Raw genomic sequence first — 11,757 nt, 5'->3', positions numbered from 1 at the left:
ATACCGTGCGTTCCTACACTCGATGCATTTCCACTCGGTAGAGCTCCTCACTACACACGTCCTATTCTGAAAGATCGGCCCGGGATATTGTCCCCCACCCAAAACCATTATCGTTTTCAACAATGCTGGTGCTGGTAAGAACACAATATTTACTCATATGTCAGTTTCCCTTTGTACTTATCTTTGGTTTACTCTTTTTCTCCAGCCTACTCAACTTGTTCTGGTTTATATTCACAATCACCGCAACCTTTAACACACCAAGTCTCATTCTTTAATGCATCTTTGATCACTTAGACAACGGTCTTCTGCTTTATCGACATCGATCATTCTTAGCTCGTGAGACTCCAGTGCAGTCTCATACATAAGTAGGTCATCCTCGCATGCACGCTAAACTTGCCATCTTTGTGCTCATGGTTGGGGTGCCTTTCAACCCCTGCAAGGGCAAGTCCAAGCCCTTCGTAGTCCTCATAGAAAAAGATGATCACCAATGCATGCCGTAGGGATATCAACTTCCTTAAGCACCAACTTCCGGTGTTCTAACAGTCCAAACTAGTCCTCAAGTGGGGGACGCCTTCTTGCATATCACCCCAAAGTGGTCTTTCAAAGCGTCTTCCTCGACACTCGTCCTCACAAAGGCACTTTGCTCAACACTGCAACTCCCATCCCGAAGCCAGCATGCTATAACTCCCTTTCAGAGTCAGCAAAATGTTTCTATAGGAACAAGCGAGCTACGAACAATAACTTTTTCTGCACACACAATCATTGAGGATTCGTTAACTCAAGGGACCAAAACAATGAGCATTTTGCTCAACGTGGGCACTCCGCTAACCCATAATCTTAAGAAAGAATCTAGAAGTTTAGTTGAGTCTCCCGTACCCAAAGTTGTAAATTAATCCAGCCGAATTCAACGTATATTCTCTCAATGCACAAGGCAAACGTCATGCTCCACTTGTAAGCCTAATGCACAACCGGTATGAATCTTTGGCTTATCTATGTTTTCTTAGCCAACTGAACATCAACCTTACACTTCTACTTATCATCGACAAGATGTTTCATACCATTTTGCCAACATCTTGCTTCTATGCTCGGTCAACCACACTTCAGCTGCAAAAATTTGCGTAACCAAGATAAACCATCATTGTCCTCTTTAATGTCGCATATAATGAAGAAAAAGTCTTTGTGAATCTTTCTATTCTCATGCCAATTTATCACAAACTTACTTTTTTCAAAAAGCCAGTGCAGCATGACGATTCTTCCTTACCGCCATAAGCCTTTCTATCACTCTGTCACGGGCATAGAATGCTTTACAAACTCGCGATGCACCAAGCTGCCCAACCTGGCCAGCCTAACGGCCAAAGGCCATGCACCAACACCTTTCCATGTGCTAAATCATTTTTATTGGCCCTGCGCACCACCTCGTGCGTTGCTGCATAGCGAAAGTTGATCAAGTGCATTTTCAAATGCGTATTTCATGTAGTCCAAGCCGCTTAGTGCATAGTCGTCCTATACCAGCTATCACTGTAATATCTACGAATGTTAAGGTTTTGGGTTCGGGATCCGTTACCCGGATCCAAAAGGATATATAATAAAAGTTTTGGGTAATTTGGGTTCGGGTCCACATTGGAGCCAATTGGACCCAGCTAGTGGATCCTATAGTTCAATGCCGACCCAGATCCACTTGTATCCCTCATTTTAGGCTGACCCTGATCCATATTTTTAAACATACGGATCCAGCGTCGCGAGTCGTGTGCTCAGACCCGAGTTCAGCTTTTAAAGGACGTTAAACAAACTTTCAAGAACCAGAAAGAGAGAGGGGGGGTTCTGAAGCTATAAAGGAGAGTGGAGAGGGCTTTCACTCCTCTTCACTCGGTCTCTCTCTCTGTCTCTATTCCTCTTGCTCTGTCGATTTGGGCACGCATCAGAGAAGAGGGCGATCGCCAAATAACTGGGGCCATTGGCTGCCATTGGAGGCCACAACGAGCATCCCTGTCACGCCAGCAAAGAGGGACGACTTCAGTCGGCTTTGTACTCGTATCTCCAGCCTCCAATCGCCGAAACAGGTAGGATTTCTGCATTTTTCTTGTTTGGTGTTGATTGTATCTTGTGTGTGTTGTGGGTCGGTCAAGAAAGCACACCTATTGCATACTCACTCGTTCTTGATAGGGTTCTTGGTTGCCAGGAAGCAAAAGACAGTAGATGATTTGAAGATTTTGGATTCTTAACCCCATGAATCCAGGGTTTTCGACTGCAGTGTTGGGTAAACCTATTGGGTTCTGACTTCCGAGTATAATGTTGAATAACCCAGATAAGGTTTTAGTTTCGTGATGTTGGGAAATTTCTAGATCTGGGAGGTTCTGGTTCTTGAACGTGATAAACCCTAACTAAGATTTCATGTTCATAAATCATATACGATTATTTACTATCCCTGTTTATCTCTGCATGTTCTTTGCATAACATAGTGTTTTCCTATCACTTATCTTGGATGCATCTTAAACTGTTTGAGTAACTAGTTAAGAATGGGGGTTTCTTTCTGCCGGTGTTGTGACCAAGATTTGGGGGTGTTCGTGTACATCCCTAACTTGAAGATGAGTTGGGGGTTTTGCCGTAAATCCAAAATCTAGGTGTATTTGGGGATTTAGGGCTGGGGTACACCCCAAATCCAGACAAATTTGGGGATATCGATGAGCCTAGTTCGGAATTTGCCAATGAGGTTTTCCCACATAGATTTCTTGAATTTCTGGTTTGGACATTTCACTTACATCTGGAGTTAGGTGATTCTGTTCATTACTGAAATACATAGTATTATTGTTTTCTAAAAATTTTTGTAATGAGTGAAAAGCATGAGATGTTTTAGAAATAAGATGAACACTAATGTCATTTTTCAATGTGCAGTTTGTATGGTTCTTAAAGTGTGTACTATGTTATTTGGGATAATGCCTGGATTGGAACGCAATAGTGATCTTTGTTTCAGGGCAAAGAGTGGTTAGAATTTTCTTGGCAATAAAAAGTATACATGCTATGAAGAAGGCTGAGTGTTGGGTACATTTGTTCCAAGGAGAGGTGTGCTTAAATAAGTTGGACTGCTATTAACAATGGAACTGAGATGCTACAAATGAATCTAGAGTTCCTAATAGGCTGCTAATTGCTTTCATTGAATTCAAAATTTTGAAAGAATGTCTGAAATGACTATTTCTGTTAGGTTGATCTCCAGTAGACATCAGTCCTCCTGGACAAGATGTGCATCCACTGCATCCTGTAATTTGAAAATTTCTCTATTGCATTTAACAAAAATGTAGAAATGTTGGTTTAAATGGAGTACTGGTAAAACCCTGTGATTTAGTTGAATAAGTTGTTTAGGTCATCCAGTTCAATAGTTTGGTTTTGAAGAATGAGGGGTGTCTGCAAGTGCTTATCAAATGGATAAAATGCAGCCATTTTGTACAATGGATAACGTGTAGTACATTTGTATTATTTGAACAATGTCATTGTGAGGTGTTTTCAAGGCATGCTTGTTCCCTCCTCACACAGTAGTCAGATAATTAGCAATGGTCATTCACATTTATCAGTTTAGTTCTGGTATATCTTGATGGGCTTGGCATTGTATCAAATTGTGGCTAAAAAGCAGTCTTGCAGGTTGTGTGGGAAGAATTATAATAATTTATCATAAGATCTTATAAGAATGTACCTTGTTTAGGAATGATATTTCACTTATTTACACAAACTATGCTACATCATTATTTAGATGTTAGACAAAAGCGGGCAGGTCATGTTAAAGATGCTTCATCATAGGTATGGGGTGTTGCACCTGAAGTTTCCATGGGCTACTATTTTGGGTCATGTTGAAAAAAAAAACAACTTAACTTGCTTACATGTGTTTATTTTTGTGGTACTGGCTCCTGGTATTATGCAAACTGTATTCTTCTCATGGAAGTTTATGAAGTTTTAATATGATTGGTTGACATATAGTCGGCTGGATTGAATTGACTATTTTAGTTAGGAGGATGGGGGTCTGGGATTGGTAAGCCCGACCATAGTTCCTAGCATGTGTTAAAGCTTACACTTCTGCCCGAAAATTTTGTAAATGTTGTTTTTGCATTTTATGGTACCAATTGTGTAATCTTGAATGTGAGCATGACTAGGTTATTGATGTTGTTTCTTGAGCATGTATGCTTGATGAGTATGTGTAATTTTATATGCACACTCACACACTCAAAAAGGATATGCAATGGTTAATACCCATATGTGATGTAGGTAATACACATAGTGGGGATGCATATGATTGAGAAATGGCATGCTTATGATTGAGTTATGTTCATGCGTGTGGATGTTAACACATGAAAAAGTTTCATGTGCCTACATTGATGGGACATGATTATTTATTGTGCATTTATGGATTGGTTTCAAGTACATGTGCATACACGAAATGGATGTGTGTTTAGCATGCAAAATCAGGTATAAATGTTCTCATGTACTTAAGAATTATGGATGAATGCATGTGTGTTAAGTGATTACATAAAAGTACTTGCACATAGATGGTGAACACATGCATATGATTATGGTAACTCATGCACATTGTTAAATTGGTTTGGATGGATGTGGATTTGGAGGCATGTGACCTCATTGCATAAATTGCAAGTTGTTTTGATTTTTGCATATGATGCATCGATGGTCTAAATGAATCATCACAGGCCTAGAGAGCCTTGAGCTTTGGTTCGCTCTTTCTTTAATTGTTTAAATGCATCGCAAAAATCATATTTTATATTATTGTTCTATATTGCACTGTTCAATGTGTTTCTACGGACTGGAGTCTCGTGATGGTTCTCGAAGAGGTAGTTGCGAGCTTTTGTCTTGTTTTTGCATGTGGAACTGCAAAACTCAATAATTGGCTCTTAATAAAAAGATAATGAAAAAGAACAATGTAATATACGTTCTGAGATATCTCATCTGGAGTTTGGGAATCTTAGAAAAACGATTTTGGGGAGACTGTGAGGATACAAAAACTTCGTGTGCTGTAATGATTGTCTCCTGAACCCGATATTGAGGTTTCTTTTCCTGACCACGGTTTTAGGGAGAATCCTCCACTTTACTTGGGGGTGGTGTGTTGGTTACAGTTGTGAGTTCGTTTTGGTACCAAGAAAGTGGCACTTGTTGGCATGGGGTGTCCCTTGTATCTCCGACATTAAATGTGGAGGTATAATGTTCCGAAGGTGATTCAGTCGAGGGCTAAGTTGGAACCCAGTAATAAAATACAAATTATATGCTAAGCTACCCTGAGAACCTACTTGACCTCGAGGATTGTACCCGTTTGGTGTATCCGCGGGCAACGATAATTAAAAAGAAAATTTTAAATTGTATGCATTTAATAGGGCATGCATATGGAAAGAGAAACTTAAGGAAAGATAATAAGATGATTCATGCATTACATATAAGTCATGTATTTTTCTGCTATGCATTAGAACGTACATATGTTATATGTTTCCTTAATTGTTATATGTTTGGTGGATGCGTGATGTTTAACTTTTAATGTATGTTAAATGTCTTGTTGTACTAAAATTAAGCATCATGGTATGGTTTAATGTTTCTTTATGCATAATGGATGTACCTTGTGGTATGAATGCATACTTGAATTATAAATTGTCATAATTAAATTTCTCTGAATAATTGTGTAGATTCATATTGTGGTTGTGGAATATATAAATGCAGCTATTAATGTTACCTGTCAGTTAACTTCTGATAAATTGTTGACGATCGTAGCATAGACCTTTACTTATTCTTGTATGTGCCAAAAATCATATATGACACCCATATCACATACTGGATTCATGATGTACCATATTAAAAGTTACGGATTTCTTACTTAGTCAGTTGTAGTCTAATTCCTATTAATTTTCAGGTGAATGGTTAGAGTTAGGAGCGGTTGTAGGATGAGGCTTCGATCGAGATTTTTGGATTTACTGTTCCAGGGGTAGTGTGAGAAACTCTGATGTTATTTTTCATTAATAATGAAATAAATGTTTTGGTTTGCTTCCCATATAATGTTCTGGAATGCTTAACTTTATGGTATGACTTGTTTCCGTTGTATTGAAAAAAAAAATCCTCAAAATTTGGGTTAAGATTTCGAGGCGTTACAATCACTTTCGAAAGAGGTATAAACGTTTCCTTAGTCTTGTGTGCCATGAAGCGTATTGCAGCTCCATGTGCATGACATAACAAAACCTCTCCACCGAAGGAACAAGTCCTTGTGGCCCCCAGTCCGAAAATCAGTTGATGATTGAACACCATAGCGAAGAGCACCACCCAGACTCATTTGCTGGCGCCTAGGCATTCACTTGCCTAGCTACGAGTCACCATACTCGGTTGGAATCACCTAATGTGATCCCAGAGAAAATTATCCCTAACTCACACGCACCTCCGTGCATCCAACCGCTATGCATGGATGACTCTTGCAAGTCGAGATGTCCTTAACCAAATCTCCAAAGGCAACATCCTTTGATCCGCTGACACTGCTTAACCAAACAACGCTCTACGCCTGTGCTGCCAGACATTGATGCACTAAAGACTATACCGATGCCTATCATATGTCGTGCTACCACCGCACATCAATGATCAAGCAAACACATACCGTGCATTCCTATACTTGATACATTTTCCACTCGGTAGAGCTCCGCACTTCACATGTCCTATTCCGAAAGATCGGCCCGGGATAGTGGACATCTTACATTAAATGCATGAAACCTACAAAAAGAAAGGGATGTTGGAGCAAACTCTGCAAGTTTGGATATTTAAAGTGCAAAAGGAGAGAGGAATTCTAGAGCAAGACGGAAGCAAAACTAGACTTCTTTATGGAAAATATTTTCTGTTTCAATTTTGGTGGGATTATTCTTTTAATCAAAGAATGACTGATGATATCACTGTATCTCATATATTGTCTTTTGCTTGTGTGTGTGTCTTGGTGTCTGCAGATCACTCCTTAACCCACTCACATATGATGTACTTAATGTTGTAACTACTATGTGCTTGGTCTTCCTTTTACGTTCACTATTTTGTTGACGCATTTCTGGCAGGAAACTTCTTGGTTAATCCCATAATGTTGGAGAAATTGCTTTATAGCAATGAGAGTATATTGAACTATTTCGTCAGTTCTAAAGTTGTTAATCCCATGAAATTGATCGCCAATATGGACCTTAAATTGTTTAAAGATAGAGAGCTTTTCAGATGTGTCAAAAAGAGAATACAAGTTCAATGGAATGATCGTCAATGAAGTTTACTGAGAATTAAATGAGGAAATGCAAGGAGCAAGATCACAAATATCAGTGTATAGTTCAAAAATGAAAAGCGGCTCTTTCTTTTATTCTATTAAATGGCAAAACATGACTTTTACAGAGTACAAATCTCACTATGATCATGAGCAAAGGACAATTGGCCACTTTGAAAAGTGTTCTACTAGCATGAAGGCTTAAATTTCACCAACCACTAGTGGTTATCTTGTCAGGTCACTCTCTGGTGCATTGTGCATACCATATCAATGGATTCATTTTCACCTACTCATCCATTTGGAAGTAGACCAGGCATATGGATGTGTGTAGCGTGTTAATTAGTAAAAATCATGTTCTATTCTAGAAACTTGGATGTGAAAACCCTCCTTTGTTATATTTTGGTGCAATCTGCACAGTTCATTTTTTATCCTTACCTAAAGCATACTTGACTAAAATTTAGTGCTTCTAATTTCTGAAGTAAATGAGCCGTGATAAACCAATCTGTATGGTCAGGTTTACTTAAAAATGCATGAATAATGAGGTATTAGTGATTGATTCTGATGCACATCCGCACCAAAAAATTATCCTTATCAATAGCATGCACAAGTCAAGTGGTTTGAGTTCAGAAATTAATGTTGTGCCTAGTTTCTCATCTTCATGTGTTTGTTTGCAATTTGCAGATTATCATGTTTTTTCCATAATCCCTTGTCTGTAATAATATAGTTTATTAATGCTGCAGTCTGGAAAGGGAAAACCTTTTGTGTGTTTGGAAAAGGAAAACCTTTTTGAGTTTTAACATAGCTTAACTGTGGGGTTTTGTGATACTTTGTAGGCTGTCATTGTTCGACCTGTATCATCCGTGGCTTCTCTTGTCCGGTTTGCTGAAGAGCCACAGATGTTTGCAATCGAGTTCAATGATGGTCGCCCTATTCAAGTCCAGGTTCTTCCTTTGTTGTTTGATTAGTAGTACTAGTACCTAACATTTTTTTGGACCATTAATTTCAGGTGTATGCAAGTACCTCTCGGGATAGCCTGCTTGCAGCTGTTGGCATGTTTTGCAAACGGAAGTAGGTAGATGTGTTTCTTTGAAACAGATGTTCACAATAAAGTTTTGGCTTCTAATAGATAGTAAATTTGATTTCAGTCCATTTCTGTTCAACTGATAGTTCCATATTAATTGAACATATTAATTTGATTTGCCAATTATATTTTGTAGCCAGTAGTTTTATTTTCCTTCTAGCTGATGTTTTTGTGTATAAATTATGTAGGATCAAATCTCAGTCCCTGTATTGCCTCGGTTGACAATGCCTGGTCACTGCATTGATCCTCCTTGTGGAAGAGCCCACATTCAAGCCCAACTATTAGCAGTTGGACCACAGCGCCCTATTGCTGACAAGGAAGTTGCATCCATGCACCTGAAACATTTGTCTGCAGCTGCTATGGTGCTTTGCGACAAGTGGCAGGTTTGCGGCGCCGATTGTTTACTTTGTTTGGGCATCCTGCTGAAAGTGTTAGAGAAACGGTTGCTGTAATTATGCGTACTATTGCAGAAGAAGATGCTACTGCTGCAGAGTCAATGTGGGAGGCTGCATTGAGGGATGGCGCTCTCTTGCGACACCTATCGCATGCATTTTTTCTTCCTGCTGGTGAGCGTCGTGAAGTCAGTCGGCAGCTTGTAGCCCTGTGGGCAGATTCTTATCAACCTTCTCTTGATATGTTATCAAGGGTTCTTCCTCCTGGACTTGTCGCATATTTACATACTCGTTATGATGGTGTATTATCAGAAGATGGGCAAATCTTGGTTGATCAAGATGGATCTTCATCTGGGAGAAGACAAAGACGCATACTTCATCAGAGAAAGGGTCGAGTAGTTAGAGGAATGGTTGCTCAAGATAATGTTTCCTCCAACAATGTTGAAATTGGTGATACAACAAGGCCCATGGTTATTGCTGGTCCCAGAGGGCCTGAAAACATTCAATTTTCAATGCTGAATCACATCCTGGACTGGCTTCAACTGCTCAGTCGTCTGTAATTTCTGGCCAAAACATGGTTAATGAAACTTCCTCTGCATATGTGGCAGCACTCATTGACAACTTGGTGACATCTTCTTCATCTGTATGTTGGCGAATACCCTGCAAAAAACATGACAGGGAGCGTACCTGAATTCGCCATTGTCCGTGTAGGAAGTTCGGCGTTCTCTTCAGTCGGTCGACGCCCACAATGAGCCTAGGCCTTAGGTCGACGGTGAGCAGGACCCTTTCCGCCAAGTCTGAATGCGGAATAGAATTCGGGCAAGGAGATGCTACGGATACTCATCATCTTCGTGGCCTCCTAACCCTTTATATAATGGGGAAATAATGCAATTACCTGAATGTGGTCTTTCCACTTTCTCCATTACTTGGCCACTTACGTGACCCACTATTAGGTGTCAAACCGGGTCAGACTATGGGTTGGACCCGTAACAAAAAATGTCCAACATTCTTCCACTTGACCCATTGACACCAAAAGTGTACTAAATCGAGGTATATACTGTTATCTCGATTTAATTCTTCATGTGGGTTCACATGTCACCCTTTATCACAAGGATGAATCGTATGAGTCAAGGATATGAACACCCCTTTATGAAATGTCATATTTCTTTGTACTACACTACAATTCACCTTCAGTGCTTAGGCATGTAAAGAAATTACCTTTATGAATAGGTTGGTCTCTCACCTATTCTATTGGTCCTTTAATATTGTTATTTTGCTATTCTCTCTAACCCATATGAGAGATTCTTTATGCAAAATCAACAATAACACAAAATCTTAGAGAACCAAAACATAAACACAAAATGTGATCACATAATGTATTGTCATACATTAGAAGGAATAAAAAAAACTCATCCCATTTACATGTTGGGAATACAATCTCGGTGCTAGCCCTTTAGTAAGGAGATCCACAGTCATTTCCTTCGTCCCAATTGTATCAATACATACCAGATGATTCTCAGTCCTTTCTTTAACAACAAAATATTTTAACTCCATGTGTCGGCACGATGTTGAGCTCTTGTTGTTATTTGAAAAGGACACAACTGCTTCATTGTCACAAAAGATCTTTAGTGGTCTCTCAATAGAGTCTACTATGCCAAGACCCATAATGAAGTTTCTTATCCAAATAGCCTATGACGTAGTCTCATATAGAGCAATAAATTCTGCCTCCATGGTATGAGCAGCAGTGGTAGACTGCTTTCCACTTCTCCATGAGACAACACCACCCGCTAGAAGGAAAATGTATCTAGTAGTGGATTTTCTACTGTCAATACACCCTCCTAAGTCCGCATCAGAGTATCCAACGACCTCCAGGTGATTCGCTTTCCTGTAGGTCAACATATAGTCTTTCGTTCCTTGTAAATAGTGCATGACCTTCTTTGCTGCCTTCCAGTGCGCAATGCCTGGATTTGATTGATATCTACCAAGCATTCCCACAACAAATGCTATATCAGGTCGAGTGCAAGTCTGCGCGTACTGTAAACTCCCAATTGCTGAAGCATATGAGACAACATCCATCTGAGCCTTCGCAATATCATTCTGAGGACAATCCTTTAAGCTCAATTTATCCCCTTTCACTATAGGTGTCGAACTAGGAGAACAATTCTCCATCCCATATCTTTTAAGAACCTTAAGGATATAGGATTTCTGAGATAGGCCAAGGACACCCTTAATTCTGTTACGACGGATCTCGATTCCAAGGACATAAGTGGCCTCACCCATGTCTTTCATATCGAAATGAGAGGAAAGAAAGTCTTTTGTTTCATGTAAAAGACTCAAATCATTAGTTGCAAGAAGAATATCATCAACATATAAAACCAAAATTATGAACTTACTCAAACTAGTCTGAATGTAAACACACTGATCAACAATGTTTTCAGTGAATCCAAAGTTCATAATTACCTGATTGATCTTCTTATACCACTGGCGGGAGGCCTGTTTAAGTCCATAAATTGACTTATTCAATTTGCAAACTAAGTTATTCGAGTCATCTATACTGAAACCAGGAGGTTGTTGCATGTATACCTCCTCATCAAGATCCCCATTCAAGAAGACAGTTTTTCACATCCATCCGATGTAGCTCTAAATCAAAATGAGCTACGAGGGCCATGATTATCCTCAATGATTCCTTAGTTGAGACAGGAGAAAAAGTCTTATTATAATCAATGCCCTCTATCTGTGTGAACCTTTTGCAACAAGCCTAACCTTGTACCTCTCCACATGACCTTTATAGTCTGTTTTGGTTTTATAAACCCATTTACAATCAACAGGTCTAACTCCATCAGATCAAGGTACAAGATCCCACACTTGGTTCTTTGTCATAGAGTCAAGCTCTTCTTTCATGGCATTAATCCAATGTGTTGATCTTTCACTTTCAATGGCTTCTGCAAATGTGAAGGGATCTTCATCAATGTCTATGAAATCATTTGACTCTTGTAAATACACCACATAGTCCGGATGAATAGCAGATT

At 39.4% G+C, this 11,757-nt stretch overlaps 1 long non-coding RNA gene across 1 annotated transcript; it reads left to right on the top strand.

The window, feature by feature from the left end:
* The first annotated feature begins 8,086 nt into the window (after window positions 1-8,086).
* On the top strand, window positions 8,087-9,326 carry LOC149828054 (uncharacterized). Its single transcript, XR_016435018.1, has 4 exons — window positions 8,087-8,176; window positions 8,262-8,323; window positions 8,525-8,719; window positions 8,807-9,326. It is a non-coding gene; the product is annotated as an uncharacterized LOC149828054 (long non-coding RNA).
* Window positions 9,327-11,757: the final 2,431 nt, after the last annotated feature.

Source organism: Nuphar pumila, chromosome 10 (genome assembly GCF_984573655.1).
Source record: "Nuphar pumila chromosome 10, dmNupPumi1.hap1.1, whole genome shotgun sequence".
In the NCBI taxonomy this organism is placed as follows: Eukaryota; Viridiplantae; Streptophyta; class Magnoliopsida; order Nymphaeales; family Nymphaeaceae; genus Nuphar; species Nuphar pumila.
Note: the sequence above shows the minus strand (reverse complement) of the source record. Positions and strands in the feature narration are given on the sequence as shown.